General features: G+C 37.9%; 1 pseudogene; it reads right to left on the bottom strand.

Annotated features, from left to right (window-relative positions):
* Nucleotides 1-1,178: 1,178 nt before the first annotated feature.
* On the bottom strand, nt 1,179-6,820 carry LOC123886293 (annotated as a pseudogene).
* Nucleotides 6,821-7,487: the final 667 nt, after the last annotated feature.

Genomic DNA, 7,487 nt, shown 5'->3' with positions numbered 1-7,487 from the left:
GTGCCCGGTTTGTCTTGATTTCCGATTGATGAACAAGAAGGAACGAAGTGCTCGACCGGAAGGGAAAGGAAAATTTAATGATTTTATTTTTTGACTCGCCCCCGGTCTCCTTTGGACCCAAAGCCCGCATTAAACAAAATGAAATATTTATAAAAAAGACATTAGTGGAACTCGAACACGCAACCTCGCGCTTGAAGCTCTTTGAACACTCTTTTTACTACCAAATTGACTAATTCACATATTTGAAAATAAATACGAAAAACAATCCATATGATAGTAAAAGACGGGCAAAATTTGGGGTATGACACACAGTTATTGAGTCAAGGCTGTTACGGTTTAACGAGGCCAAGGCGCTGATTCACGATGTCTGTCACAATGAAGAAAGGGAGGTAGCTGGAAGGTTTGCTGTGATGATTTGGATGCTATGGAACAATAGATATGACTGGTTATGGAACAAAGAAAAAAAGAGTGCAACTCAAATTGGTATGCAAGCTTTTCAAATGTGAAATGATTGGTTCAAAGCTCAAAACTTCAAACAAGCTGATGGAGATGAAGAGCAAGCCCAGCAGCAACACACTTGGCAGCCACCATTTGGTGTATTAGAGATGAAATGGGGCTGTTTGTACGTGCAGGAACAGCTTGGGACACTGGTGCGTGTTCTATCATTGAAGCTGAAGCATTGGCTTGTTAGAGGCTATACAAGCTGCTATAAGCATGAATTTGGAGCACATTGTATTTGAAACTGAAATGTGGGATGTCGCTCAAGTGAGTTTGGATCATTAGATGATAGTGGATTTCTTGAAGTTGTTGACTTGTCTTTGGATGAGCCAGGCTTAGAGGCGGGTTTTCTCAATGTGGAGTGAGTATGATATGATTTGTTTTAGATAATTTTCCTTAATTGAAAGTACTCCGTTTGTTTTGGTGGATTTATAAATTGTGTTCATAAATTGCATTATTTTATTAATATATAAAATATATATAGTCGTGTCCGTGTCCTATGTCTTTTACATTAATAGTGTCCTCATATCCGTGTCGTGTTCCGTGTTCGTGTCCGAGTCTAGGCTTCATAGTTTCTAACAATAACCTTTCAATCCTTCTAAAAACCAGGAAAATGTAGATTCCCATTAAGAAATCTCATGAGGCATATTAATTTATAGATACATATAATTTAAGCATATTCATAATTTAAAAATGTAAATGAATAATGAATAATACAAATAATTTGGACCACTGTAGTGTAGCAAAGGAATTAAAGGCCAATTTAAAGAGGTTAAAACTGCATAAATTTCACTGTAAAATTGTTCCTGCATGAATTTAAAACTGCATAAATTTAACACAGATTGTGGGCATACATACTGACCTATAAAAGCATAGCATAAATTGTCACCAGTCTTGTGATCACGGATGATTTTAGCCCTATAATCAAATATTTCAGGTGAGAACGATATGTAATTGCTAATGCTAAATATGCTGACAATTCCACTCTTCAGTAATACTCACAATGATACAGTTCCAAAGCGTGAAAATATTGTATGCAAGTCCTCGTCCTATAATTTAAAGAGAAAATCATTAATAGTTAAGAAAACACTGAATGCTATCTCAGTAGAAATGAGTGTGTATAGAAGGTCTTAGAATTGAGTATTTGGCCTAACTCATCCTTACAAAACCGATTTGTAAAGTGAGGATTGCCTCTAGTTTATAAACACTTAGTCATGCCATATCGCAACCGATGTGGGACTTCTTAACACCCCGCTCACGCCAAGCGCTTTGGGCTTGAGGCACGGATATGAAAGGTGGAGGGTCCAATCAGAAACCTGATTGCAGGCAGCCCGACGAAGTGGCCCAGCGAATCATGGAGAGACTCTGATACCATCTTAGAATTGAGTTTTGAGTTTAACTCATCCTTACAAAACCGGCTTGTAAAGTAAGGATTGCCTCTAGTTTATAAACACTTAGTCAGGCCATATCGCAACCGATGTGAGATTTCTTAACACCCCGCTCGCGCCAAGCGCTCTGGGCTTGAGGCGTGGATATGAAAGGTGGAGGGTACGATCAGAAACCTGATTGCAGGCAGCCCGACGAAGTGGCCCAGCGAATCGTGGAGAGGCTCTGATACCATCTTAGAATTGAGTTTTGGGTTTAACTCATCCTTACAAAACCAGCTTGTAAAGTGAGGATTGCCTCTAGTTTATAAACACTTAGTCAGGCCATATCACAACCGATGTGAGACTTCTTAATAAAAAGAAATGATAGAGATCCATCAGAGAGTATAAAAGATTACTGACCTCAGTAACCAGATTCAATTTACAGACAAATAGTACATTATCTGGAGGCTTAACCTCAGCATCAGGAATATCCCCAATCTAAAATAAGGAAGCAAGGGAGTTACACAAACGCCTCATAGTCACATACGAAAGCATGAGGTACTTAGATTTTTGTGTAACGTATACTTACACTCTCAAGCACAACTGCCCTAGAATGTGCTTCCTTTGATCTAATAACTTCTTCAAGTTCTCCTGGGTTTAATTGTTCATCCATTGGAACCCAATCATCTTGAAGCCGGACTTCATCATCAACCTAGTAAAATTGCACTTAGTCATGACTTTGAAATTCAAACAGGTGTGCTTACCGAAGACTGTAAAATTGAATTGTTCACTATAATGTTTGATATATGATAAATACATAAAAAGTAAAACCTGACATATTCATTCATATATAGATGATGTTGTCATTCATCTCCAAATTAGTCATACAGTGACAACCAATATAAATCAATTTGTAATATCACAATTCACAAGAATCCAATCATCCGATAATCAATTTTTGATTTGCTATTGTAATTTATAAACATGGCTGAAAAAACTTCGTCAATACAGCAACAAGTAATTAAATTTAGGGAAATGCTAAACAGTGCTCCCGGGACAATGGTTAAGTAAACAGAAATGGTAATATATTCTTGAAAGTAGTGCATTCAATGCCTTGAAATTTTTAAAAAAAGAATCTTTTCTATTTAAAACTTTTACTTTTGTTTCCATTTTTGTTTCCTTAACCATTACCTAGGGGCACTGTTTAGCATGACCCATAAATTTATTAAGCTGAATAACTCATGATCAGGAAAACCATGAAAGAAACACCAAGTAACAGGTGGGTTTGTTCCCAAGATTAGATTGGCACCCATAAAAAGGAATTGTTCCCACATTTTAAAAACTTAACTAATATAACTTTAAGCTTACTGCTTTAAAATGTGTCTGAAGAAGTAACAAGTGGATTTGCTCATGCGATCATGTTAATAAAAATGATGTCAATGTTTTTTTTCTTTCAGCTGGAGTCATTCTCATTTCTCACAGTTAATGCTCTCATAACAGAAAGGATCATAACATATAATCTATGCTAAATTGTTCTCGGTTTCAAGCTATGAAATACAGTTCTTCAATCAACCCTTACCTCATATTTAGGTTTTCCTTCTGGTGAACCTTCAGGAATGAACTCAGGTAGCTAAGGAGGATCATCATAGGGATCCTCCAGGATGTAAGTGTGCTTGATTCTGTTCAAGTAATTCAAGACGATGAATACATTACATTCTTCTTAAAAAGACAAACTAAAACATCACTTTCAATCCCACATTTCTGAGAAGTAAAAAGAGTATAAACCGGATATTTTTAAATGGTCTGCCCTTTCCATCTGCATAAGCCTCATTTATTCTTGTCAAAGTCTCAAATCCTTCGGCTACCTCACCAAAAACCTGCAAAAATGGCATACCTTAGAAACCAAAGAAATAAATTCGACAGTGTAAAAGTTTAGAGTAACTTAAGTACAGTTGTATAACCGCAGAGCTGTAAGGACTTGGTTAACAAACTTAAGTACACTCTGTAAATTGAGTTTCATGCTCTCTGAAGCTACCAATCAGAAAATGGATTTTCAGTTCCAAAATTTATTTTCTCTAATTCTTTAAATTCTAAACGTCAAATGACATTAAAAAGATGACATTCTTAGACTCTTAGAATTGGGTAATACATGATGCCTGATGACATTCTTAGACTCTTAGAACAGCTTCTTAGATTTTGCTTTCCCTTGACACAGAAAACATGTCATTTATAGAATAACCGTTCACTATATAAACCATGCAATTACATGCTTTCCACTGTCTCGGATATTAATCCCTCATTCCCCCTACATCCAAAAGAAGATCAAAACAGCCCCTCAAAACTCCTCATTAATATTCAGTGAGGATCCCGATAGTTGTATAGAGCAAACAATCCCAAAAAATGCAGTAACAGTAGCAAATAGATGGGTGGTGGTTATACAATAAGATAGATGGTGAAAAAGCAAATAATTTATGATATACACATAACAACTCAAAATTAACAACTCGAGATGACATTCTTTATGCTTAGCCGTACACTTGGCCGTGACCTCGGTTTACTGTTGTTTTCTCCATAGATGTTTACTTGTATTTGAATTGTTCTGATTTACTGTTACCATTTGCCTTTATCATCGCTAAGGGGGTGGCTTTCTGCTTTATTTGAGCCAGCAAGTGGAGCAGTTTCCAGATGCAGAGAGAAAGGATAATGATGAGATATGAAGCTGAATTTGATGGACCTATATCTCTTCCAGGCAAATGATCCGACAGTTCTCGATACAATTCTCATACAAGGTACTGCTAAAGAAATAACTGATAGGTCTCATCTTAAAGCCCTTCACAGATAACATGAAAGTAACCAGATGAGGTCTGGTGAAGATAGAAATAGAGATGTTTGTTGAGTGCTTATAAAAAAAAAATCCAAAATGAGTTAAAGGATTTTTTAAAACAAAGTGGGATCAAGAGGCAGTTGATAAACATGGTTTGTTCCACATTATCGGACAAGAACATTTTCAACGAATGATGTGAACTGGACTATTTTGGTCCAAAACACTACATTGGTAGATATTGGGCAAGAAATTGAGTGAATCCCTAATTGATCATTTTGGGCCTTTGGCTGCATAGCACATGCCTGTGTCCAAATTCAAGGAGGACAACACATGATAATAGAAGCATTACTTGAAAACTATTGGGAGTTAATGAGGAATTAAACGGCTAAAAGATATTTGATCCAGTTAATAACAGAGTTGTTGTGAGAAGACTTGGAATGGGGTGAAAAGGAGTGAGTAAAAATGAGAATGGAGAAAATACTGATGGAAATGTAGGAAAGACTGTGGGGGGGACTGAGGATATAAGAATGGGGGGAAATAGGGCAAGGGAGTTGAGGCCACCTCAAGGGACAGCCTCCTACATGGATGAAGTTCATATGGTGTCAAGTGATCCATTGTAGGAAGCTGTGAAGTGCAAACTAAGACTGGCCATGGAAAATCAAATCCGTTGAAAAGAACCAAACATGGGCTCTAACTGAGTTATCTGATAGGGCCAAAAAAATTGAAACAAATTTGGTTTACAAAGCTCATTTGGTTGCTAAAGGGTACTCTCAAAAGCATGGAATCGGTTCTCTTTCCACCTAATTTTACATTTAGAATTTTAGATTTTATTGTTACTGTCTTGTCTTTGACTAACGCTAAGCGCGATAACGTTGTAAAATACAAACGGCTTACAAGTACATATTAAGTATTTTCATTATTAATTATTTGATAGTTATGACAGATTTTATAAAAGGAACCGTGGGCAGAATGATACAGCTAATCATTCCCTTATAGGAATGTTTCCTTATTCAGCGAGGGAAGAGAAAGTAAATCTAGACCTGATTGATTAAATAGGAGAATGTTTTCCTGCCATTGTTTTTTATGCATGATTTGAGTGGTGAATTTTACCCTAGGAGAGCTAAGGCCTCTCGAAGTGCCTCCCTTATCAGTTACAGCTTATTTCCTTTCATTTTAATCTTCTGTTTGTATTGTGAGCTAGATCCCACATGAACTCTAGCTATTCGAGCAATAAGAATTTTTATTCACTACTATATTCTACTATTTTATTTTATTGATCAATGTTCAGTAATAATCGAGATCGAGTCCTATCAATTGGTATCCAGAGCCTTGGTTTGCGCTGCACACCAAAGAAAACGATGGATGCGAGATTTGATTCAATGGAACAAAAATTGGGAAACATCGAAACAAAGTTACAACAAATTCGTCAGATGGTGTTGGAACAACAATCAAGACTGCCAGTCACGGTGGAGCAGTTTCGCGAGCTCATTCAAGAGGAACGGGCTCGTCGTAACCGTCTTTGTTGTGGGCGACCACGGGGAAGAGTGCACCACTATCACGAAGAGTAGGAATGGAGCGATAATAGTGCGTGGTCGTGGGACTCACCTCAACCACCGCAAACTGATGGTGGTAACCATAATTTTTACGACGTCAGAGAAGAAACTCACCTGAACAAATCAGAGTTTCAGCCGGAAACAATAGTGATGAAGGTGTCTGAAACTACAGTTAAGGTTGAAACCGAGAAAATGAGGGTGCTAAGTACGATGGCAGATAACGATTGTGTACATAGATCGGCGGTGCAGCCTCCGCCAACATGGCAGAACACCACTAGACCTGTGACGGCACTACCGCAGCGAGTTCTGCCACTCAAACCGCTGAAATCTCCAAACGCAGAGTTGAACCACCATCGCAGTCAAACGCCATGACTTCCGTTAAAGCCTCTAGACACCGGCCGATCGGTGACAGTATTATCACAACGATCTTCGTCGGACTCCGATTTGCATGAACGAATCTCTGCAAACACATATATTCAAGAAAGAAAAAAGCAGGTGATTGTTATCAAACCACCACCGAAACCGCCAGACTTATATCGACTTGTGTCGGTTCCACCATGGCGAGAAGCACCGGACATGGGAGTAGAGATTTCTTTAATGGAGAACGTGGAAGGTTTTTTCTTGTTGAAGAAAGAGAGAAGGGTAGTTTTGATATCTTACATGGTGGGTCTAGCTCTTAACTCGGTTGATTTGACTTGGATTAGAAAAGAAGTTCAAAGGGCAAATGGGTCAATTGGCAAGGTTGGTATCTCTTTTAACATAATGGGTCAGACCCAAATTAAATTTTGTTTGATTTTGAAGGAATTAGCAATGTGGGCAGGAATAGAGTCATTGAGCTTAGTTCAATTTAATGATAACAATTGGATTATGAAAAAGGAGGGGGTGGGTGCTGTTGATTATATGAATTTGAAGGGGATAGAAACAGGTCAGTGCTTCCTTTTAGGTGAGTTGGGTCAAACTCTTGATCTCATGGACCTAGTCCAATGTTATCATATCATTAGTGTTCAGGAGAAAAGGTTTTGTAATGGTATGGCTTTGTGTTGGACAATTTTGACTCATCTTTTATCACCAAATGATGATTATTCAGTGCTGCAAGGTGGGGGAAAATTACATGGGAATGCTCACTACGCTAAGAGAATGTATGAATACATGGTTATGCTAACTATCTGAGTAGACGATGATCTGGTAAGAGGGTACACAAAGGAGGTTGAAGTTATGCTCCATGAACAATTTCTCTTTGATAAC

The sequence above is a fragment of the Trifolium pratense genome, linkage group LG5 (genome assembly GCF_020283565.1).
Source record: "Trifolium pratense cultivar HEN17-A07 linkage group LG5, ARS_RC_1.1, whole genome shotgun sequence".
Lineage (NCBI taxonomy): Eukaryota > Viridiplantae > Streptophyta > Magnoliopsida > Fabales > Fabaceae > Trifolium > Trifolium pratense.
Note: the sequence above shows the minus strand (reverse complement) of the source record. Positions and strands in the feature narration are given on the sequence as shown.